Below are 24,768 nucleotides of genomic sequence, written 5' to 3' on the forward strand. Positions count from 1 at the left end.
GTCTAAAGGGCTGGGAATAAAATTATCACTTCCCAATATACTGTCTTTTTGCCATTCATGAGTGTGTTGGCCTGTAAAACCATGGGTAACTCTATTGTAAAATGATTTGAGGGCTGGGGATGTGGCTCAAGCGGTAGCGCGCTCGCCTGGCATGCGTGCGGCCCGAGTTCGATCCTCAGCACCACATACAAACAAAGATGTTGTGTCCGCCAAAAACTAAAAAATAAATATTAAAAATTCTCTCTCTCTTTAAAAAATAAATAAAATAAAATGATTTGAGCTCCAAAACTACTCTATGCTTTTCTTCCCACCAGTCTCTCTCCTGGAAACAAAGAGCATCCCAGAGCCAGTTGTTTTTCCACAACACCTGGATCTTCTCTAAAGCTGTCTATCATGCAAAGTGATCTGTCTAATCAGGTCAGTGTGTTGGTGAGTCCAGACTGCCTTACTGGGCTTAAGTAAACAAGGAGTGTTGGTTTACAAAGGAAAAATACAAGGCCCATGGTGTTTCTGATCTGAATGTTGCCAACTCGTTTCAAGTGAGTAGTGGAATTTTTCTTGATGCATATTTTAGTCTCTCAGTTGTGCTGCTTTCCAATTCGTCCGATGCTCAGTTAATTGGATATACATCCTTCTCAGGAATGCCTTAAAATAAAAATGGATCCCCTCTCTTCCTCCACTGATGGAAATTTAAATACTTACAAAGCTAAGGAGACTACATTATCCAAAATGTGCAATTTTTTGGTCTGGCCTGGACTTTAACTAGTTATTATTGTAGTTGTCTACATGGATAGAGAGAAGCTTTAACTCTTGAACTGAGGCACAATTAGTCGGGCATAAAGGAACTCTAAAGGGGTACTAATTGCTTTTAAAAAAGATAAATTGAATTGAACCAGAGAAGCAGAAAATTACCTTTGTTGAGAATCATCTTGGTTGTTTGAGAAAGTGAAGGCTTGTTGAAATTGGAACAACTAAAGGAGCATGGCTGAGAGAAGGAGCTTAACCACTTTCTCGGTCGAACGTGAATCCCAAGGCAGAAACTTGGAGTATGGATGCTGCTCAGTTGAGATGAGGCTGGCTCCCCAGGCCCTGGTCACCTGCCTGCGCTTCTTTAACCTGCTCAGGGATTGTCTTGACCAGTCTTATAGCAAGGACTCCCAATGTCATTTGTAAAGATTATCTCAGAGGGTGTGTAGTGAAACTGTCTAAATGAAGGTCATTTAAATTCAGTTTCATTTTTTAAATGGTCCTCGAGGGCAGGGGTGAGGTAGTGCTCCTCTCTGTGAACCCCATGGCCCTTTAGGGTGCATTACATGTAGAATGAGTCCAATGTGTGTGGAGACTGTAGTATTTATAGCTCTGTGAGTCAACCTCAGGAGAGAGCAAAATCCAACTCAATGTGATGTGTCACAGCCACAGAAGCGCTGGGACCCAGTGACCAGAGGCAAATCCAGAGATATTCTTTCGAGGAGGAGGCATTTAGAAAAATCACCACCCCCTCCTTAATCTAGGGGGTTGAGGACATATTGATTTATTAAGTACTATGTGCTAGTGGTCCTTGTTTTTTTTTTGTTGTTGTTGTTGTTGTTGTTGATGGACATAGTAACTTTATTTATTTATTTAGTGGTGCTGATGATCCAACCAAGTGCCTCACACATGCTAGGCAAGTGCCACAACCCCAGCCCACGGGTTCTTGGTTTTTCCCTCCCATAGCTGAGAACACAAAATAACAAACTTTGGAAATATTCACTTAGTAAAGTCCATTGGTAACCACCAGACTCGTCTCTGCCCTGTCTCCCTCCACTTCTCAACCGCATTCACACCACTGGCCATTCCTGCCTTTGCATTCTCCTCTCTGGGCTTCTCTTCCCTTCATTGTGTCCAGTCTCCTTTGCTGGCCCTTGGCTTGCTGCCTGACCAATGCTGAAAAGCCCTGTGGTGAGCCCTGGGCCCTGGTCTCTATCTTACTTATTCCCTTGCTGTTTTGCATGCATGACCATGTCTTTAAACTCCTTGTTCTAGCTGGGTGAGGTGGCAAACACCTGTAATCCCAGCAGCTCTGGAGGCTGAAGCAGGAGGATCACGAATTCAAAGCCAGCCTCAATAACTTAGCAAGGCCCTGAGCAACTTAGCAAGACCCCGTCTCTAGATTAAAAAAAAAAAAAAAAAAAATATATATATATATATATATATATATATATATATATATATATATATATATATATATATATATATATATGGCTGGGGATGTGTCTGAGTGGTCAAGTGCCCCTGGGTTCAATCCCTGGTACCAAACAAACAAAAACTCCCCATATAGATCATCAGCTCAGATTTGTCCTTTGAGCTATTCACTCAAATTTCCAACTACCTTCTGGGTTTCTGCACGTGGGGGCCTAAGGGGCCATCCAAGTCCTAGAATTCTAAAATAGCCTTGGTTCTTGTCCTCCCTAGCTTGATTCTATCTTCTCCATTAAGTAAAACAGGGCCACCTAGTTGCCCAAACCAAAACCTAGTAGTCATTCTCCATTCTTCCCCTTTCCTCTAATCCTTCAATGAATTGTCAGGTTTTACCTCCAGAATATCTTTCTACTGCTCCACTGATCTTCATTTCCTCCTTCCTGTCGTCTGTCCCTAGGACGACTGTCATGGCCCCTTGGCTAATCTCTCACTTTTCACCCTTTCTCCCTACCACACATTCTCCACACAGCAGCGAGCGTGAACTTTACAGAATGTAAATCAGATCATGTTAATCGCCTGATTAAAACCCTGCAATATTAGCCCCGGAATGCAAGGATACCTATCTCATTCTGTAAAACAACACACTAACAGATTAGAGGAGAAAAGCTCCATGAGCATCCAGCTGAGTTCAAGACGGTCTTCAATAAAACTCAAAACTTACTCATGGCAAAAACTAGAATGAAGAAAACTTCCTTAACCTGATAAAAGTGATTAAAATGCAGTTTTTAAAAAAGAGCCAAAATAAAAAGTACTGGGGACTGGTGTTTTGGATTGCAATGTTAAATTGAGTGGGCAATGTAGGCCACATTAAGAAGGAAAAAGATTACCAGGTGTGGTGGGGCACAATGGTAATGCCAGCGACTCCACAAGCTGAGGCAGAAGGATTGCAAGTTCGAGGTCAGCCTCGGCAATTTAGCAAGGCCCTAAGCAACTTAGAGAGATCCTATCTCAAAATAAAAAATAAAAAGGACTGTGAATAAGTCAGAGGTTTTTTTTTTTTTTTTTTTTTTTTTTTTTTTTTTTTTTTTTTACATAGAGAGCTTTAATTTCACCAGTAAGGGAACGGTTTTTACCAAAAAAAAAAAAAAAAAAAAAAAGTGGATGAGTAGGATTGGTGGTTGCACCTCAGTTGGATGCAGTGGGGAGAGGCTGAGCTAGGACACAAGCAGGCAGGCGGTGGGAGAATATGGGTGCAGCCTCAGCAAGGACAGGGAAACTTCGGAATGCTATGGCTGAGCAGGGGAGAAGGAGAGGGCATTGAGGATGACTTACTGGTCACTGCCCAGGTGGCTTGGAAAGGGTGGTACATGACCAGGACATGAGAAAAGGAGAGGTGCAGGGGTGAGTGGCTGGGGCTGGGACCCTGAGCTCGGTCTGGGACCAGTTGCTTTTCAGGTACTGGTTGATGTTCAACGGCAAAAAGGAAAGAGTTGAAAGTGTGGGTCGCTCCGGTGTCTCTGTAACACTCAGACTAGTTCTTGAAGGTTGCCACCTTTCTGGTCAGACACCAAGGGCAATAACTCACCATCAAGTTGAAATCATTCCACTGCACCATCTTGGCACTAGGGGCTGCCCAGAAGCCTGAATCCATGTTCAGAACCTCTGGAAATCCCTGCTGCTAGTGGAGACCCCCAGCCCAGGCCAATTGCATAGACAACTCTAAGACTGTGAGAGCTAGAAAGGACCTTAGCCATCTGATCCGTTGGTGAGCAACAACCCTTCTTTTTAATAAAATTTACATTTTAAAACTGACTTAGATTTATAGAAAAGTTACAGTCAGGGCAGAGCTCCCACGTCCCTTATACCCAGCTTCCTCTATTATTAACATCTTACATTAGTATATTTGTCACAATTAATGAACCAGTATTGATACATTATTATTAACTCATGTCCATACATTTAGATATCATGTCTCCTTGGGCTCCTCTAGATTATACCAATTTTTCAAACTTCCTTTGTTCTGACCTTGACAGTTTTCAGAAGTGCTGGTCAAGTATTTTGCAGAATATTTCTCAATTGAAGTTTATCTGATGTCCTCCCCCTCTTCCTCCTCCTTTTTGTTTTTTAAGTAGCTGGCTCCCTTTCCTGCTAACTGAAGATGGAACAGCTTTAATTAAGCCTTAGGTGAGACAAGAATAACCTCCAGGCATCTCTCTGGAACACTACAGGTCCTGAGAAACAAAGTTCAGAACAATCCCTCATTTATAGACCAGGAAGCTGCTCTCCTCGCCCCGACTTGCCTTTTCTGGTCAGGATTTTCCTCCATCGCCCACCCACTTCAGTTGCATACACCTCCTTCCCACATGAATTTCCTGCCCCACAGGGTCTTCATACTGACAACCTCTCTTATTGTTCTGACCTCCAGCCACCCCTTCCGTGTACATGCTTGAATTTCTCATTGCCACATAAATGCATTTACATTCAGATTCTATGGCTCAGCCAGAGAGAGGGTCAGTGGGTCAAGGACTACTTTGAGAAGTTAACCAGAAAAATATACAAAGTCTCGTTTCACCATTTCAAGGGCTCATGAACCCCCCGGGAATAAAACATGGACCCCATGAGGAATCCTGAGACAGGACAATGCATGGAATCCACATATTCTATGTGAAATTAGAGGCAACAAGTGAGCAGGTGCACCCGAATACTGAGGTTTGTTGTGCCCCAGGCTCTGGTGTCCACAGACCTAGGCCAATCCTGCCTTGACCTCTTACTAAGTTGGTCTTCCTGGTGGGTCCTCTGTGCCTCCCCATTGCACTTTGTAAAATGAGGATAATATCACACCTAGAGGTTGTGCTGAACCTGGTCCCGTCAGTGTCTGGCCAAGCTCACTAGCTGTCGTATTATTGCTGCTATTATTATTATAACTGTTGTCATTATGATCATTAATATTATCAGACATTGGCAACCTGATGTGCTTCCTATTTCCTGTGTTGTTCTGACTCACCAGCAAACCAAGGGTGGGAAGACACTCAGACCTAACATTTTTCTGGGATCCATATTTTATGAGACGCTGACCAAAGGGGAACATTCCCAAGTCAACTAAGGAAGCAGCTCAAAACTCAAAATGACCTTAAGATGGGGCGGGGGGGGGGGGGGCAGCGGTGCTTGGGCCTCATCTGGGTGGCCTTGGCTGGAGAGAGGTGCTCTGAGGGAAGGTCTCAGCATGTCCTTCCACAGGGCAGTGTTTTTCAAACTGCCCATTAGTGGAAATTGAAATCAATTTAGTGGGTTGTGACTGGAATTTTTAGAAAAAAGGAAAAAAAAAAGAAATAGACTGGACTAGAATAGAAAATATCAGAGGGCATCACTTGTAGAAAGTGTAATATTGCTTCAGGAAATTTATTTTGCTCCTGTGTGTGTACGGGTGTGCGCGCTGAATCATGCTGCAAAGAGTCTTCCCGTGGTTGGGAGGACGAGAACGTCTGTGAGCCACACTCTACAGGGTGTGGGAGGGAGGTTTGTTTACCAAGCCCACCCCAGGCCTCGACAGAGTGGGGACGGGGGGGGGGGGGGGGGGGGGGTTCTGACAGGAATAGGGCGAGGACCAGGGTAAGAACTGTGAGTGGAAGGCACTAGAACCTTCCTGACTCCACCCCAGGCCCCACCTGCACCTCGGGTTCTTCTGGGGTCCTTTTCTGGCTCCTTTTAAGGATTAGCAGTTTACAAAATAAACACCACCTGCTGAAAGGAGGGCAGATGCCTGTCTGGCGGTGGCAGCAGGGATGGGGGCCCAGTGGGGGACACTGAGCTCAGAATGAGCAAGTCATTTTTGAGGTTACTGGTGGGTGTTCAGTGACAAAAGGGGGGAGGGTGAAAATGTGTGTCACATCTATGGCTCTAAAAAGCTTAGACTTTAAAAAGCCCCAAGGGCTAGAGTGGGAGGTGGCAGCAAAAGGGCTGCCTGGGCCTGAGAAGAGGCCATGGGGTGGGGGGTGGTACTGGGGGTAGGACCCAGGTGCATTTTACCACGGAGCCACATCCCAGCCCTTTTTCATATTTTATCTAGAGACAAGGTCTCACTGAGTTGCTTAGTGCCTTGCGAAGTTGCTGAGGCTGGCTTTGAATTTGCAATTCTCCTGCCTCAGCCTCCCAAGAGAAGAGGCCATTTGATCCCCAGCACCTGTCCCCTTACCTTCTACGGCTTCTCCGCCCCTCAAAGCACAGTCCAATCCCCTTGACCTGGCTCTCAGGACCCTTCATCTTCCTGGCCCTGGGCAGCTCTTCAACCTCATCACCTTCCAAGGGAACCCAGAGTCTAGCCACCCTGAAAGCCTGATTCCCAGACCACCATCATGTCAGCCTCCCTTCTGAAGACTCCAGTGGTTTGCACAGACTTTTCTCTCCCTGGAACACTGGCAGCCCTTATCCTCTAGATCTCATCCCAACCATCACTTCCTACCTGCCAGCACCAGAAGGTTGTCTCTCTGGGGCTCCCCAGAAGCACTTGCATGAGTAACTGCCTGCTCCCTACTAAGGCTGAGCTCCTGTGGCAGGAACTGGAGTAGCTGAGGGCTATGTTCTCACTGCCTACCAGAGGTCTGATTTGATTTTTTTCCCCCAATGCTGTTGATAGAACCAGGTCCTTCCACCCACTAGGCAAGCACCCTACCACTGAGCTACATCCCAAGCCCCCAATTTATTTTTTATTAAATGCGTCAGTACAAAAGGGTGAGCATTCTCCTGAGATCAGGTCATTCCAGGAGTGTGAAACATGGGGCAGTTGGCGAGGGAGCAGTACCTGGCAGCACCAGGATTTGTAGGTCCGTAGATGATCTGAGTCAGAATCAACAGCATCAGAAGCTCGTGCTGCCCGGTGGCAGATGGGTGGGTGGGGCCGAGACTGTGCTGCAGAACAGGTTGCAGCTGCTCCCTCAACTTTTACTGCCCTGGCTCTGCGTGGGTTGCGGGGGCCCAGCTCCTGTCCCCGGGGCACCTTAAAGGAACTTCAGGACCTCTGACTCCGAGTTCAAAGATGGGAAAGCACAAGGTGTGTTTGGGGCGTGGGAAAGAGAACAGAGTGACTGAGGCACTGTCTCCCAGAGCCAGAGAGACAAGAGGCAGAGGGGGTAGGGGACCCAGGCAACAGTTTTTATATATATATATATTTTTTTTAATTGTTGATGGACCTTTATTTTATTTGCTTATTTCTATGCGGTGCTGGGAATCAAACCCAATGCCTCCCATGTGTGAGGCAAGTGCTCTACCACTGAGCTGCAACTCCAGCCCCCCAGGGAACAGTTTTATTCAAGGTAATGGGAGACCACTAGAGGTAAGATGGACTCTAACCACCGTATAATTGTGTGCCAATTTAGGAAGAACACCATTGCTTTCATCAGATTCTCAAAAATGCTGTGACTATAAGCAGACTCGGTGCTAGAGCCTGGGAGCAGGTTTGGAGACTATTGCGCTGGCAACAGGGTGTGTGGTAGAATGGAGTTTCACTGGTGTTCCTGGTGGAAAACATGTTCCATGGCAAGAGAGTGTGTAAATATTTGAAATGTGACATTTGGGTGTTTAATGAGACTGCCTGTCTCTCTGTATATGAGTTAGAAATTTTCACTTTTAATTGAGGTAGACCCCAACTAAACATATGTCTGCAGGTTCCTAGGGAACTGGCTGTTAGCTGCAAGGTCTCCTGACTCCAGCAGGGACTTTATTTATTTATTATTTTTTTTGGTTGCTTAGCCCACAGCTGGCTTTGACTCAGCCTGGGCCTCCCCATCCAAGGTCCTGCTTCTCATCTCATTCCAGGTTGCGAGGGGCTGCTGGGTCATTGATTTATTCATTACACAAATATTTTCTTGAATGCTGACTGCATGCTAGGCATTGTGGTAGGTGGCCGGGAAAGCCTGCTCTTTGACCTCGAATAAATCACATGCAGCAGGGGACAGGCTTGGGGAGTTAGGCAATGACAGCGTGTGACTGAGGGAGCTAGCCCAGGTCACCTGTGTCAGCACTGGGGTGCAGCGGGGGCAAGGCAAGTCTCATCTTGTTTCTATGCCTCAATGCCTCCCAGCCCTTATGACTTTGACTCTCCCCAGCTATGCAGATGAGTCTCATTTCAGGCCTCTGTTCAGAGTTTAAAAACAACCACTGTTAGCTTTGGGTGTTTTTTCCTTTCCCTTGCAGTTCTAGGAGATGGAGGGGAAAAGGCAGGAGTTGGCCCAAGGAGAAGCTCAAGGACTTCCCCAAGGGCAGTCCCAGAGGGTGACATGGGGCTGGCTGTCTTTCCCCTGCCTGTCTCTTCATGCTCTGCCCTAAAACCATGACTGCAGAAAGGGTACTTGGTGTGTCAGTACTTGCCTGAACGGTTGGAAGTAAGTAGGGGGAACTGTGACATGGGTGAACAATAAATTGGAGGTGAAAAAGAGAGGAGAGATTTTAAGGAATCAGCTCATACGATTGTGTAGGCTGACAAATCCCAAATTTGCAGGGTAGGCTGACAAGCCAAGACTCAGGAAAGTGTTCAATTAGTCTACTGGCAGCCCTTCCCCAAGAGAGAGGGAATTCTGCCAGGAGACTGACTTTGGACCCAGTTGAGCTGATTGGATGAGGCCCACCCACATTATGGAGGGCAAATTGCTTTACTCAAAGTCTACTGATTTACATCTTAATCCTGTCCAATAAATACCTTCCCAGACCTATCTAGAATGATATGCAACCAAATATCTACATACTGTGACCCAGCCAAGTGGATGCATATAATTAACCATCACAGGCTTAACTCTAGTTCTCTAAGTTCCCCATTATGGGGCAAGGCTGATGTAGGGAGGAGAGACAGAGACAGAGGTATGAAGGTCACACACAGGTACCTTACCCTAAGGACATTAACCTGCCTCACTTCTTTCCCTGTGCTTCTTGCTGAAATGGATTTAACAAAGCGTGTTATCGAAGTGTCCTCATTTGATCTGTGAGTCTTTCTCTTCCGTGACCCCTGGGGTGAATTATCTGGCAGTTTACTTGGGGGTATAACGACATAAGATGATTTGCTACACTTTAATGCCCAATGACCTGGCATTAGTTTTGCAATGGTGCCTTTCTGCATGCCAGGCCACCTCCTTCTTATCATCCACGGGCAGTGGCAATGAAGATCAAATCCCTCTACCCCTTCACTGAGCCCAGAGGTTTCCGGATTCTACTTAAAACAGCTTTCCATAAATATGTGTGTGGTGTGGGGACAGGAGGCCTGGAAGGAACGATGCAGTTAGCTCTGTTCTGCAGTCATTGTTTATTAGGCAGGACAGGAGCTGACAAGAACAGAAAGCAAGCAGAAGTCTGCAGATCCATCTCCCTCCCCACCTTCTCCTGCAGGATCCAGGACCTCAGGCCATCACACAGGTTACCACCAGGTTGGAAGGGAGTCTTTGTTCTCTTGATTATACAGGATGTGAACAGGAGTGGGCAGTGGCACAGCTGGGCTCCTTATAAACAGGAACCCATTTGTTGTTGAATCCCCAGCACGTATATCCTGTCTCGCCTGCTCCAGTTCTCTGGGAGTTTGCTGGGCTGCAGAGTAGTTGGAGAGAAAGCCTGCAGACTGGCCAGTGAGAGATTCATTCCTAGCTCCCCATGTTGGAAATCCAAATGCAGCTTTCCCTAGAAGCCCTGTGATACAGGGTGCCTGTGGCCTTTAGGGTGGCAGTACCTCTCCAAAGGAGTTAAGTAGGCTTTTATCAACATCTCTGGGGACATTACTAGCATATATAACATTATTTTCCTTTGAGAAATGCATTACTAATTTCACATAATCCACTTATCTATAAATTAAGAACTCCCTATACACACCCTCCCCATTCCACACAGCGCCTAAATTCAAACAAGTCTACATACTGGTGGATAGATGGAGACGGGGTCGGATTCCACCTCTGTCCTGTCTCCCACCCGATATGCCTGCAGTGATTTGGCACTCCATCCTGCACCTGTAGCTTAGATGCCATAGAGCCTCAGGCAGAAAATGTTCCTGGTTTTTCACACTCCTCCATGTACACTCTCAGCCCCCAGTAAGTTGTGAATGCAAGAAATAGAGCAATTGCCTTGGCATGTCTTAGGAGAGACACATTCGGCTTGCAACCTTTCCCTGGGATGTGGGAGGGGTCGGTTGCAAAGGGCTGGTAAAGGATGTGTACAGCTGTGACTCTTCACCCTCAGAAGGGGTGGCCAAGACATTTCTATCCTCTTCCTCCCTTCCACTTTAGCTCTTCTGCCTGACAACCCTCCAGTCTTGTTGGTAGGGGAGGGGCTTCTGAATGAGGTCAACACAGCAGAGAGTCAGTTTCCTGGAGACAAAGCATCTGAATGAACGGAACACGCTAAATGTGAGCTGCTGAGATTCCTATAGCACTGGCCTATGTAATCTGTTTTTCTTTTCATCTGTTATGTAAACATTTTAAGAGTAGCCTGGGAAACGAATTTTGGAGAATATTTTTCAGTCTCACAAATTAGATCAGCAGTTTTCAAGTGGGGTTAGTTTTGCCCCCAAAGGGGACCTTTGGTAATGTTTGGAGACATTTTAGATTTGCATGACTGGGGAAAGAAGAAACCAGAGATGCTGCTAAAAAATCCTTCAGTACAGAGGGTAGCCCCTCCCTAAAAAAATTATAGGGCCAGGTTGAAGAATCCTTAGTTAAATGGATATATCTCGACTGTCACCATTATGGTGTTATCTAGGAAAACAAACACCCAATAACCATTTAGCAAACCTCATATTTGCATGATTAAAATGTCGATGAGGGCAAAAACATTTCCTCTGAATCTTATTCTTTACCACAAGTTTACACTACAGGTTTTAATACTATGATTTAAGAATTGTTAGCTTTTCCTTGAAGTGCGATTTCTAGCTGTTATTTTTCACAAATAAGTCAAGATTTATTACTCTAGGTAAGTAATTGTTGAGGGAACTACAAAATGTATTGAGATGAGGTGGCTGGTTTGTTTACCAATTAGCTGCGGCAGATTGTACTTTCTGAAAATGACCGCATCCTGCATGCTCTTCCTATAATGTGAATTTGGCCTTCGTTTCATCCAAAGGAGGAACTACCTTTCCTCCAATTGAATCTGGGAGTGTTTATGGCCACGGTGCAAGTTACACTACATGACCTCTAAGGCTAGGACATAAGAGGAGTACAACTTGCTCTTGGTGCTCTTGAAACCTGGTCACCATACTGTGAGGAAGCACAAGCAGCCACATGTGTGGATGTTCTGGCCTCCAGGCCCCATGGAGGTCCCAGTGGACAGCCAATGTTAATCAACAGACATGTGAGTGAACAAGTCTTCTGCCGTCTCCCATTGAGTCACCCATTGTCTTTGAGTCTTTCCAACAATACCTTGTGGAGAAGAGACAAGCTGTCCACACTATGCCTTTCCAAATTCCTGACCTGTAGAATCTACAAGTATAATAAAATTGTTGTTGTAAGTCACAAAGAGTAATTGTCATGTCATGCAAGATAAACATGGAATAGTAATTCTCCCTCAAATATATTTTAAAAAATATATTCTGCAATAAAACTTCTAAAACACATATCATGGACTCTCAGGAAAGCTAGTAGGTGGTCAAAACTCAAATTCTAAATGTTTCAATGTCAAAGATCTGCCAAAATAGTTAATAAGTGGCAAACATACTATCACTGTCCTATCCTGTACCTAAGGCGGACATCACTAATTAATAGCAGAAGTCTGTCTTCAGGAGGAGGGATCCAACCTTAAAATCCTTCTCAGCAGCTGGGTAGTTTGGCACACACCTATGATCCCAGCAACTCAGGAGGATGAGGTAGGAGGATCTTAAGTTCAAGTTCAGCCTGAGCAACTTAGTTTTAGAGCAACAAAGTTTTAGAGTAATTGTCATGTCTGAAAATAAAAAATAAAAAGAGCTAGGGATGGGCTGGGGTTGTGACTCAGTGGCAGAGCACTTACCTAGCATGTGTGAGGCACTGGGTTCCATTCACAGCACCGCATATAAATAAAGAAAATAAAGGTCCATCAACAACTAAAAAAAAATTTTTAAAGGGAGGGGCTGGGGATGTGTCTCAGTGATAAAGCACCTGATTCAATCCCTAGTATGCCCCCACAAACACCAAAAAAAAAAAAAAATCTTCTCAGCAAAGAACATCAACAGCCCAGTGACTGGGGCTGGCACGCAATTTGAAACCTCTTTGCCATCCCAGTATTCTCTGTGAGGGTTGTGGCTGGTTTTCACTGGCTTATCCCCAGACTGAAGGATTTGACTATTGTTTAATCAGGTGCACACGACAGATATATGGCTTTGCAGTATGTTGTTTGTGAAAATTCTGTTATATTAGCTTAGTAGATGAATGTGGTGGTGGCATGTTTTTATCATGGTTTTTGAGAATTTGGCCACAAAACAATAGCAATCTGTTGATACTGAGAGCCACTTTTATTAAAAATAAATAAACCCAAATCCCTGGTAAATCAGAAAAAATTCTTATACCCTTTAAAAAAGGGGAAAAATCTAAAACAAAACAAAACAAAAATGTTAATATGATGAGATGGACCCTGGTGTCTAGCCAGTGATGGGAGATGGCCAACTTACAGGCTAGTTCTGAAGTGGGATCCTTCCTGGTTTTAGCCTGATGGGGTGAGCGCGTGAGTAAGGGCCACAGGTACACATTTGATTTTGATGTTTGTTCAATGCACATTATTACAACAGGTCTAGTGAAGAGCACCAAGTGAATATGCCCTCTCTTTTTCAATTTTCTGTTTGTGAATTTGATGTCTTCACCCTACAACTGACAGCTAAATTTCTCTCTCTCTCTCATCTACCAGAGATTCTGGGAAGCCTAAAGTTGTTTATTTTTTTTTAAAAGGAATGTAATAATGGTTATTTGAAGAAAATGACTAAGGTGATTGAATTCCTGGGCAGATAAGCAGACCACATGACTCAGGTACTTTTTAAGCCAAGATTTCAAAGATTCTGGTGACAACACAGTTACCTTACTCTTTCATGGTGGCTTTTTTAAAAAATATTTTTTATTAGTTATTGATGGACCTTTATTTACTTATTTGCTTGTATGTGATGCTGAGAATCAAACCCAGTGCCTCACACATGCTGGGCAAGCACTCTACCTCCGAGCCACAACCCCAGCCCTCATGATGGCTTTTTGAACTTTGAGTCAAGTCACCTGCAGAAGCGGGTGGGGGGTCAAAAGAGAAGAGGAAAAGTTCCAGTGACTGAAATTCCCTAGTTGTCAATTTGAGAACATTTTAAAAATTGTAATTTAAGCCAAGGCAATGACCCTGGGAATGTTTTTGAAATAAGTAAAAATTTTTCTGGGCATCTCTCTGCCTGACTTCCTACGCCCCTTCCCACGTCAAACACCCCACACTCTCCCTCTTCTCATTCCCCAGTGAACAAACTAACAGACCTTAAACCCTGTGTCCAGAGGAGGGCTTCAGCATCTTTATGTCCAGATGATGAAGCCCTCCTCTCTCCCTGTTCCTTTCAGGGTTATCACTGTCTGTCCTACCCTTCTAGAAAACTATGTGACTCCTTGGGTAATCCGATAAACTGATTCAAAGATGAGTGATTCTTGTAATTTCTTTCCTCCTAAGAGCTAACATCCCATAGGAGGAAAAATGAGAACCATATAAATTAAAATGGATTTAAATATTTCGTTTTCCTAGAAGACTACATAACAGTTGAACATTGTAAACAAGGTAAAACGTCTCCAGACATTACATTCTCACAGCTCGGTGAGATACATATTTCCTGTGTCCATTTTCCTGATGTGGAAATGGAAATGTAGGCACGTCAAAAGATTGCTCAAGGCCCCAGGATTCAGACCCACATCAACTTGACAGCCTGCTGCGCCTCTCCGCTCCTATTTTCTATCTTGGTTTTGACAGATTTAATAAGATGATCCTTCCTGGGCAGCTCTAAGGAGCAAGGGCATTTTGCCACCCTGGTTCCTTATGGCCAACATTAAAAACAGAACACATGTTGATGACTGTGGCTATTCTGGAACACTTAGCAAATGACTTACTTTGGAAAGTGGAGGGTTTACTCATTTAAACGCTAATTTTTAAACTATGCATGAAAATTTTTCTTAAGTGTATTATGTAATGTCTTGTCTTCTTAAGCTGGATATTCTAAGCATCATTTAGCCCTTAGCCTTTCCTTATATACTCAAGGTTCACCAGCGTGAGCATTAGCTACAGTTAACGAGGCTGTAAGACAGCAATGCCCCAGAGGACCGTTGAAGTACATGGGGCTGTTTTTAACCTACATTTTAAGTGGTCCCAGACTACCATGATATTTGAGTTCTTGTGTCTGCTTTTCATAGATTTTCTGCCATGCTGTCAACCTCTTGGTTATTGACTCTCAATGCTATTAGTATCTGTCTCTATTAGTCCTTCTTTGTCCTCTTGATTTTGCTATTTATAAAGCATGGTGGACATGAAACCCAGATATTTAGGCATATTTTGACTGAAGAAGGAGTCAATTGAATGACTGGGAGGGTCTTTTTTTTTTTTTTTTTTTTTTGAGTAGAGAACATGAATTTTAGTGAACAGAATTTATAACATCTATTTTAACTTTCTGATTCTCTGGGTCAATGAAGAGAGAGCTAGTGAAGATACTAGACAACATATCCATTGGTGCCCTCCTGCTCATAGCCTCTGCTTCTTAGGTGGCTGTGTTTTACCCTATTTAGCCACGATCCCCCACATCACACACACCACTTTCGAATGGATGAAGGAAGCACCTGACCCAAGGCCAGACAGGCCACAGATCGGCCAATGTCCACGGTGCAAAGATGAGCTGTGCTTAGCCAGTCCTGACCCTGGGAAATCCCAATTAGAAAACAAGGCAAGGTGGTGGGAGTGGTATTTGAAACAGAATATTTGAAGTAGAATTGTGTCCCTCGAGGCCAGGATGGATCACAGGGACCGGGGAAGCGTTGAAGCCACAGAATCGGGAAGAAAGCCAGTTGGAAGAAAGAGAAGGAAACAAATACATGGAGAGAGGCAGAGACAGAAAGATGAGAGAATGGTGAGATTCTGGCCATCTGTATCTTTATTCTGAACACTTTTTTTTTTTTGAGGCATCTTGAGTGTGTCTCTGTGACTCCCGCCCAGAAGAAGCCAACTGTAAAAATTAATTTGAGAGCTGAGCTGTTAGTGTAACTTCCTAAATTATATCTGGACCCTCTGCAAGCAGAAAAAAAACACAAATAATGTAACAACACCAGAAAAATAACAGAACCGGCCATGAAAGACACTTAAAGTCAGAATTAATACAAAAGACAAGTGTATATGAAGAAAAAAACAATAACTCATGTTATGCCAAAATGTCGGACCAGCATCCTATTATATCTGGAATAATAAATCCATCAACACAGAGGCAGAGATTAAGAATCTACAAGATGAAAATGTAAAAACAATCAGAAGAAAGCCCCCAAGTCCCGCTTAGGTTCTTTTTCAATTAAGCAATTACAACTTGCATACAACACCTGGGTACCTGTGTGGGGGTGTGTGTGGGGGTGTGGATGTGTGTACATGCAAGAGTGTGGCTGCCTACCAGGGGAGCGGAGGTCCTGCAGCATCAGCCTGTGTGAAGAGGCACAGCCAGACAGGTGCTCCCCTGGGAGCTCCGCTGGGAAGAAAACAGACTAGAGGAAGACAGCTACAGAAATGAGCCAAACAAGAGGCCAAGACTCACTTTCTACCCATTGTTGATGTCCCTGGAGAATGTGGTGCACTCGATGTGTTGCAATGGAGATCCTCTGGACATTGTTCTCACACCATTACCAAGATGTCCTTGGGTCAGAAACTGGTGGACAGACATCTTCCCTATACAGCACAAGTTACTAAAAATCTCTTGTCTCCCAGGATCTCTCAGTGATTGTCCTGACCTCCCTGTGGAGGTTGGGGAAAGGAAGGAGGGCAATACTTCCAAGGGAGCGTTGCTAAAACAGAGAGGCAGAGGCCAGGCTAAAAGGAAGCCACATTGTCACTGGCAGTGGAAGAGAATGGATCAAATCAGAAGAGGCCTGCAAGATGATAAACAAACATGAGAAGCAAAACCGATGCCTAGGAGAGGTAAGAACGACACTCCAGAATGTTAGGCATCCAGGGCTGAATCAATCAACTGAATACTTGGAACATAGCTGTGCTCATCTGCAGGCACTGAGGCCAGGGTGGGCTGAAACCCGGGAAGGCCCAGACACCATCTTCTCTGCTGAGAATAGGTGGTGTTTTAGTCAGCTTTTTCATTGCTGTGACTAAAAGGACCCAATCAGAACAATTGTAAAGGAGGAAAGGTGTATTAGGGGCTTATGGTTTCAGAGTTCTTAGACCATAGAAAGTCAGTTCCATTCCTCAGGGCTCGAGGTGAGTCAGAACATCATGGCGGAAGAGTGTAGCAGAGGGAAACAGCTACTTGACCATCAGAAAGCAGAGAGAGATTCTACTAGCCAGATACAAAATATATATCCCATAGCCGCCGCCCCCCAATGAACCACTTCCTCCAGCCACACCCACCTGCCTCCAGTTACCACTCAGTTAATCTCATCAGGGATCAATTCACCGATTAGATTAAGGCTATAACCCAATCATTTCTCCTCCAAATCTTCTTGCATTGTCTCACATGTGAGCTTTTGGGAGACACCTCACATCCAAGCCATAACAGGTTGTTAAGGGAAAGAGAAGGGGAAGGAGTGAGAAGGGGAGATGGGGAGGAGTGGGGGACAAAGATGGGCAGAGACACAGGGGAGAGAGGGAGAGATCATTTAAGAGTACAACTAGAGTTGAGAAAATATGGCCCAAGCAGTTAACATCTTCCCCCAGAAAATTTCCTTCCTTCCTATAACAAAAATCACCGCCGAAACTCAAAAGTAATTGAGGTAATTTCCCCATGAAGCAAATAAGAGGGTTTCCCGAGATCGTAATTAACAAGCCAGCAACCTTTTATCCAGATTCTGAAAACTAAATTTGCATTGCTCCTAGTGGCTTCTCGAATTCCCCCTTGAAGGCTGGGACAACAGATTGTGTGAAACTGAACCTGGCACAGCGTGAACTGGAGAAGGCAGTGCCATCTACTACCTGTCTCTGGGGGCTCTGAGAGGCCTGCTTTCTAGAGGACTGCTCAGTGTTCTGAGGTAAACAAGGATGAGGCCCAGAAGTGAGGAGACCGAGGGAAACCCTGGCCTGGCCCACCCTGAAGTGCAAGAGGACAGAGGCGTGTAGGGGCCTTCCTCAGTACTGGGCTCTCTGGCAACAACCCAGCTGGCCACACCCTCCTTCATGAAGCATCTCTTTCTTGGGATGCGGATCCAGGGATGGTATCCTTACCTGGATTATCCCCTCTGCCTTCCCTCATGGCTGCCCATTCTTTTTTTTTTTTTTTAATCCAATTTTTAAAAAATTGGTGCATTGTAGTTGTACATAATGATGGGTTTTGTTGTCTCATATTTATACATGCTCACAATATAAAAATATAATTTTGCCAGGGTAACCCCAGCACTTCCCCCCTCCCTCCCCTTCTCCCATCCCTGGTCCCTCTATTGGTTTCCTTTGCTCTCATGAGATCTGCGCCCACTTTTCTTTTCCTTTTTCCTCTCTAGATTCCACATATGAGGGATAACATATCCCCCCAAAACTAAAGGCCGAATGTTTTCTCTCATTAGAGATCTATGATGATCTATGATGCGGGAGGCGGGGGCATAAGAAGAATGGAGGAACTTTGGATTGGGCGAAGGGGAGGGTGGGGAGGGGTTAGGGGAACAAAGGGGTTAGGGGTTAGGGGGGTAGGAAAGATGGTGGAATGAGATGGACATCATTAAAAAAAGAAAGAAAGAAAGAAAACATATGACCCTTGGCCTTCTGGTTTGGCTTATTTTGCTTAACATAATGATCTCTAGTTCCATTCATTTTCCTGCAAATGACATAATTTCATTTTTCTTTATGGCTAAATAAAACTCCATTGTGTATATACACCACATTTTCTTTGTCCATTCATCCACTGTGGACATCTAGGCTGGTTCCATAGTTTGGCTATTGTGAATTGTGCTGCGATAAACATGGGTGTGCATGTATCACTGTAGTATGACTTTAAGTCTTTAGAATAAATACCAAGGAGTGGTATAGCTGGGTCATAGGGTGGTTCCATGTCTAATCTTTTAAGGAATTCCTGAGACTCTCCCCTCTACCTTTTTTTTTTTTTTGAGTCAGGGTCTCACTATGTTGCTTTTTCTGGTCTCAAACTCCTAGGCTCAAGCAATCCTCCTGCCTCAGCCTCCCAAGTAGCTGAGACAACAGGTGCATGCCACCTTGCGCAGCATTTTTTTTTCCTAATGGAAAATTTCAAACATTTATAAAAGTTGAGAAAACAGTACACTAAAGCCTTTTGTGTCCATCAAGGTTCAAAAAGGAAGCCAGAGCTCCATCCCCTTTCCTGCTCCCTCAGGTAATTTTAAGTGAATAGAATGTAGGCCCTTCAGTGTGCATTTCCAAGGACTCCCTCTTCAAAGTAATTGCCTCACTTCCATCAATCACACTCCCCAAAACAAGTCCTCAGTAGCATCAGATATCTTGTTTGTGTGCACCATTCACCAAATATCCAATAATTACCCTTTTAAAAATGTTCTGTCTGACTCAGGATCCAAATGATGTTGATACATAGCTATTGCTTCATATCTCTCTTAATTGTTTTTTCATTTACAATTTGCCCACCACATCTTTTTCTTGCAATTTTTCTGTTGAAGAAACTAGATAGTTTAGCCTACATAATTTCTCACAATCTGGATTTTATTCATTACATCTGTGGTTGCTTTAGCATGATACTCTGTCCCTCCTATTTCCTGTACATGGTAATGAGATCTGGAGGCTCCATCGGGTTCAAGTTCCACTTTTTGGTGACACTTCGTGGTGGCACTGGAAGTACCATAGGGTTGAGCCTTTTTATTATGATAGAAACCACTAATGATCATTGACAGTTACTTCCATTAATTTAGCAGGGAATTGCAAAATGGTGGTGCCATTCCTCATTCTTTTCCCTAACTGTGATATTTCTGCAAATGGTGACTTCTTTCATCAGCTATATGGTGACATAAGGATCCAGTGCATACAGAAAATCAGTCTGCCTGGTTTGCCCCAGCACCACTGCCCACTAGCTGTGTGGCTACGAGCAAGCCATCTAATCTGTCTGAGCTCATTTTCCATTTATACGATGAGAACGGTCCTACCACCTAACACAGACGAGTTGTAACCTGGGGATAATGCATGTCAAGTTTCTGACACGTAAGCATTTCACGGATTAAGTGCTGTCCTTGTTTTCCCTGCTACGGTGAGGATTTCCCAACCAGCACCTGGTGAACACACCACAAGGATACTGAGCAGGGGCAGAGTTCTACCACTTGTCATTACTGCAGGAGTTGTCAAGGTCATCAGATCCTGGGCAGCCTTGGCTCCCCCAGGGAAGAGCACCAGCAGGCAGGAAGGATTCAAGGGCAATCTCCAAACATCTCTCCAGTCCAAAACACCCTCTCTCTGTAAACTCCTGTTAGGAGCCTGTTTACTCTTCTGGTTTGGGCTAGTGAGTCAATTAATTTCACTCTATTGTCAGAACAGTTGGTTGCTCATTTATGACAATAAGAATTTTACAAGGCTTTGTAAAAACCATTCAGGCATATTTAGGGCCTAAAGGCATCAAAATTGGCTCTCGGTTTGATTTCTGTATTTCTGTGCATATTAAATCTTTATATTGTCACTTACATCCTCTTAATGGTCTCCACTCAGTAGAGGATTCTTGAATCTTTGGCAGAAGTTGTAAAAATAAGAAGCCATTTGTAAGTCAGTCTAGATTTGTTGTAAATGTGAATCTTATTTTAGTGGCTTAACACCAGAAGCCGAGTTTCTGAGATTTCAGGAGTCTGTGCTCGCCAGCCTTTATTTAGAAGAGGGAGGGATAGCTAGCATGGGGTGTAGTGAGCCAGCACTCACAAGGAGCTCAGCTTGGAGCCTCTCTCCCCTTGAGGCCTAGGAAGAAACAGGTCTGTACTGGCTCCTTAGTCCTTGCTCAGGTCAAAAGCTCAGACTCCGGGTCAGGAGGAACCTTGTGGCTGCTCAGCCCTGAGAAAGCCGCTTCTCCTCTGTGAGCCTCAGTTTTCTTCTCCTGTAAAATGAGATAATAAAAGTTAATGAGGAAAAAATGAGATAATGTAGGTAAAGCACCGAGTACCACGTCTGGCAAATTTTAAGCACTCAATCATCCTTAGCTATTATCCTCATGTCCTTTCAGAATTCTTGTCCTGACTCGCCAGGTGTTATATCTCAATTTTTGTTTGAAACAATATTTACCTGAAATATTACTCAACAATAAAAAAAAAAGGAGCAAACTCTCAATATAAGAAACCCCTAGACGGATCTCAAGGGCCTAATGCTTTAGTGAAAAAGTCAAGCTCAAAGGGCCATATCATGTTTGAATTCATTTGCATAACATTCTTTTTTAAAATTATTTATTAGTTCGCATCAGTTATACATGACAGGAGAAAGCTCTTCGATTCATGGTACACAAATGGAGCAGAATTTTTCACTTCTCTGGCTGTGCGTGAAGTAGAGTCATACCATTCATGCAATCACACATGTATATATAACATTCTGGAAATGACAAAATTATAGATGGAGAATAGACTAGTTGCCAGGGTAACACTAGGAATGGAGGGGTAGCAGGAGGGAACCTCGTTGTTGATGAAATAACTGCACCTTGATTGCTGTGGTGGTCACATGACTGCACAGGATCATATGCACACATTGTACCATCAATTTCCTGATTGATATTGTATTATCTTTATGTAAGATACAACCACTGAGAAAGGGAACAGGAAAACTCTCTGTGTTCTCTTTGCAACTTCCTGTGAATCAATACTTCAAAATGAACAATAAAAAGATTTAGTGTTTACTTGTGCAATCAAAACACTGCTCACAGCTGAGCCACTTGGTGTACTATGTCAACATTTCCTTTCTTGTATAACATTTTCCCCTCTAGATGTAAAAATCGCTTTGTTTTATCTGCTTCAGTCTGCCATTTACCTGGTACTAATTCTTCCCAATGTCAGAGCTGTAAAGTTCCCATCTGGGCAGTTGACTCCATTAGGAAATCCATTGGTTTTATTTATTTTTAAAAAAGTATTTATTTATTTATGTATCTTTAGTTTTAGGTGGACACATTATTTTGTTTTTAATGTGGTGCTGAGGATCGAGCCCAGTGCCTCGTGCATGCTAGGAGAGCGCTCTACCACGGAGCCACAACCCCAGCCCCCATTGGTTCCATTTTTTAATAGTGACATCTCTCCTGGAACTCTACCCTCCAGTTATAATCTGCTCTCTGGGCTGATTCTCTACCCATTTACATCACAAAGTATCTGGTAGTTTATACGACAAAGTCTTAAATTATGTTTCTTACAGGGTGCTCCAATTTCAGTATATGTCATTTTTCTTTTTTGCGTATCTACTCTTCTGATTTTGCTGCAAGTGACTTGTATTGCTTGTGTTATAGCCTCATTGTGTCCCTCATCCTGGAAAGAGAGAGGAAGGCAGATAGTCCAGGAAAAACAAAATAAAAGGTCTTTCTGTCAGATGCTTGAACACGCATATGGAATTCTGGAGAATGTTCTGTCAGGCTTGTGTTCGTCTGACAAAGGCTCTGCAGGGTGCTACTTGGAAGCCATTTGCATCTTAATCTGAACTGACTCTCTCTCTCTCTCTCTCTCTCTCTCTCTCTCTCTCTCTCTCTCTCTACTGGGGATTGAACTCGGGGCACTTGACCTCTGAGCCACATCCCCAGCCCTTTTTGTATTTTATTTAGAGACAGGGTCTCACTGAATTGCTTCTAATGAGCTTCTAAGTCTTGCTAAGTTGCTGAGGCTGGTTTTGCACTTGCAATCCTCCTGCCTCAGCCTCCAGAGCCACTGGGACTGCAGGTGTGCACCTCTGCGCTGGCTCCTGGACCCTCCTGTTGTGTAGGAGGGCAGGGCTCTGGTCTTGGACTCTCTGTGGGTACCTCGATGTCCCACTCACACATAGCAGCACCCTCTCTTGACACTTTTGCCTCATTTTCCTCCTCTAAACCCCTTAGACAGTTTCCATCCCTGTGTCTCCCACCCGTCTCCAGCTCTGGCCCCAGTTATTGATCTATGTCAATATATGAACCCTGCAGCTGGCTTCAGGGTGGGATTGGCTGGAAGAGGGAGGCACAGAGGCCGAAGCAGAGGTCTGGCCCCAGAAAGGAGGGTTTAGACCATGAACAGACCTATCTCATTATGAGATTTAACCTCATCCTGATTCTCCCACAGTTCATTAGACCAATGAGTCTCTTACCTCCTTCCCAAACTTGGATTCTTTTACAAAAAGTGACCTTTTCTTAGGTACTAGGAAAAAAAGAGGGAAAAGAAAAATGGTTAAAAGGGAGTAAAGAGGAAATGGAAGGGAGGCGGCCACTCCCGTCCCCAGAAGGGGTGAGCTCCACAGAGCACTGGTTTGTCTCAAAACGAAGAACAAGGCTGTGTTCCCACTCTGGGACCCGGAGGGAGGTGGCACCCCCTGTTCCCCACAGCTCCACATGCTGGATGCTCTTGTGGGTGGATGTGGAATCTCAGAAGCACGTGTCTACACAATAAATCCTGAAGAGAAGAGCTTTAAATTCAGTGTATTAGGTGGAAAATAAGCTTCATTGCCTCAGGAATTCTGAGACGAAACACACCGAATGAACCATAGAGCAACCTCAGTGATCTTTCTGTTGCAGATTTTCTGTGAGCGGATTTGATGCCTTCCAGCAAAACGAAAACATGTTGAACAGCTCCCCCCCAATTCCCCTGGCTGGATTTATGTTCAAGACAAAGCTATTTGCAATATTTCAGGTAAATCATTCTCTATCTTCTCTAATCTTCCAAGGTTCTTAAGTATATTAAAACACTTTCCCAGAATTTTATAAGAAAAATGAGCTTCTAAATACAGCTCACCATATAATGGGATTTTTTTTCTTCTATGTCCATCCCATAGTTCCTTTTAACAAAATGTCATGGTTTAAGTGCAGAAGTCTCTGGGAATCCCTTGGCAAATTAAAGTGTTTTGAATTTGCTCATTTGATTTCAGAAATGGTCTGAGCAACCCATGTAGAAGACATAGCGAACCTTCCCTTAATATGTGTTGTATTTCCTTAAGTACATAAAAGACCTGGGAAATTCTTAATTTAATCAAGATTATTCACCTTGGCAAGACACCCCATGCAGATTAGCCAGCAGCAAGAGCAGAAAGCAAATCTCTGTGTTTGCAGAAGATGAGAAGAAACTGTGATTTTACTGTGGAGGCAGAATGAGGGCTGGGGACAACCCCACGATGTCATTATTAGAAGTAGAAAGAGAAGCCAGGCGTGGTGGTGCATGCCTATAATCCCAGGGGTCCGGAGACTGAGGCAGGAGGATTGCAAGTTCAAAGCCAGGCTCAGCAATTTAGCAAAGCCCTAAGCAACTCAGCAAGACCCTGCCTCTGAATGAAATATTTTTTTTTAAAAAAAAAGGGGTTGGGGATGAGACTCAGTGATTAAGCACCCCTGTTCAAACCTGGGTTCCAAAAAAAAGAGAGGAAAAAAAAGTAGAAAGAGAGGGCAAATTTTTTTGACCATAAATTGAAAGTTTGTAAAGAGTCCCTACATTAGGATCTTCTCTCTCTTTTTTCATTTATCCACTTGCAGAGACAAATCGTTAATGAAAATTTGTTCTGCTGAAACATTCAGAGGTTTTATTTAAAAGCCCAGGAAGTCAGAGCCTAATGGACAAATGTATGAATCATCAGGAAAAAAATAAACTATTTATTATTTCTTCAATTTTATTTTTGGGCTAAAAGTTGTTTCTTCAATGATTTAAACAATGTTGCTAAATTTAGAGACATCAGGCCCCCTTATGTTAGCCATATATTTAAAAATAATACAAAATTCATTTCCTCTGTTTTCCTCCTCAGCTTTCTTTCTCTCTCAGGAAAGTGTTAATCTCTGCTCCTTTTGCTGAATTTAACAAAATGGTGATCTCCAGGGTTTTTGGGGGTTTTTTTTGGGGGGGTCGGGAGAAGGGGTACCAGAGATTAAACTCGGGGGCACTCAGCCACTGAGCCACATCACCTGCCTATTTTGTATTTTATTTAGAGACACCAGCACTAGTACAGTTTTGCTTTACTATAAACATACTGCCTTTTATAATTTTTGAAATATTTTTCTGAGTAAAAGGAGTATGTGTGTTTTGGATAATTTGTAAACTAGAGAAAAGGAAAAGGGAAAAGTCCAATTTCATTGTTACCCTCCACTGTGCCCAGTAAAGTGGCCTATAGTGTGGGTACCACTTACGCTTCCAGAGAGGGGCCCTGCAGGCTCCTGCAGGGTGGGAAAGGGAGAAGGAATGGACCCACAGTTGCAAAAATACTGTCTTGGGGTCTAGATGCTTCTTACGGTTTCTCAAGCAACCCACCCTTTTCTAGCCTCGGCCATAGCATCCCACTTTCCTGAGATTTTCTGGGCTCCTGAGGAGCAAA

General features: G+C 43.9%; 1 long non-coding RNA gene across 7 annotated transcripts in view; it reads left to right on the forward strand.

The window, feature by feature from the left end:
- LOC131424682 (uncharacterized) overlaps positions 1-24,768 on the forward strand; it is a 57,138-nt gene that overhangs the window by 25,605 nt on the left and 6,765 nt on the right. For 2 of the 7 annotated variants that reach the window (XR_009228083.1, XR_009228086.1), the window contains exons 1-2: positions 7,044-7,225; positions 22,991-23,105. This is a non-coding gene — a long non-coding RNA (uncharacterized LOC131424682). Of the gene's footprint in view, positions 1-314; positions 418-7,043; positions 7,226-16,080; positions 16,291-17,196; positions 17,349-22,990; positions 23,106-24,768 lie in introns of those variants that run through there. The other 5 variants (XR_009228084.1, XR_009228085.1, XR_009228088.1 and 2 more) reach the window with 5 other exon arrangements.

Source organism: Marmota monax, unplaced genomic scaffold (assembly GCF_021218885.2).
Source record: "Marmota monax isolate L192 unplaced genomic scaffold, Marmota_monax_Labrador192_F-V1.1 WCK01_AAM20220418_F8-fsc00087, whole genome shotgun sequence".
Lineage (NCBI taxonomy): Eukaryota > Metazoa > Chordata > Mammalia > Rodentia > Sciuridae > Marmota > Marmota monax.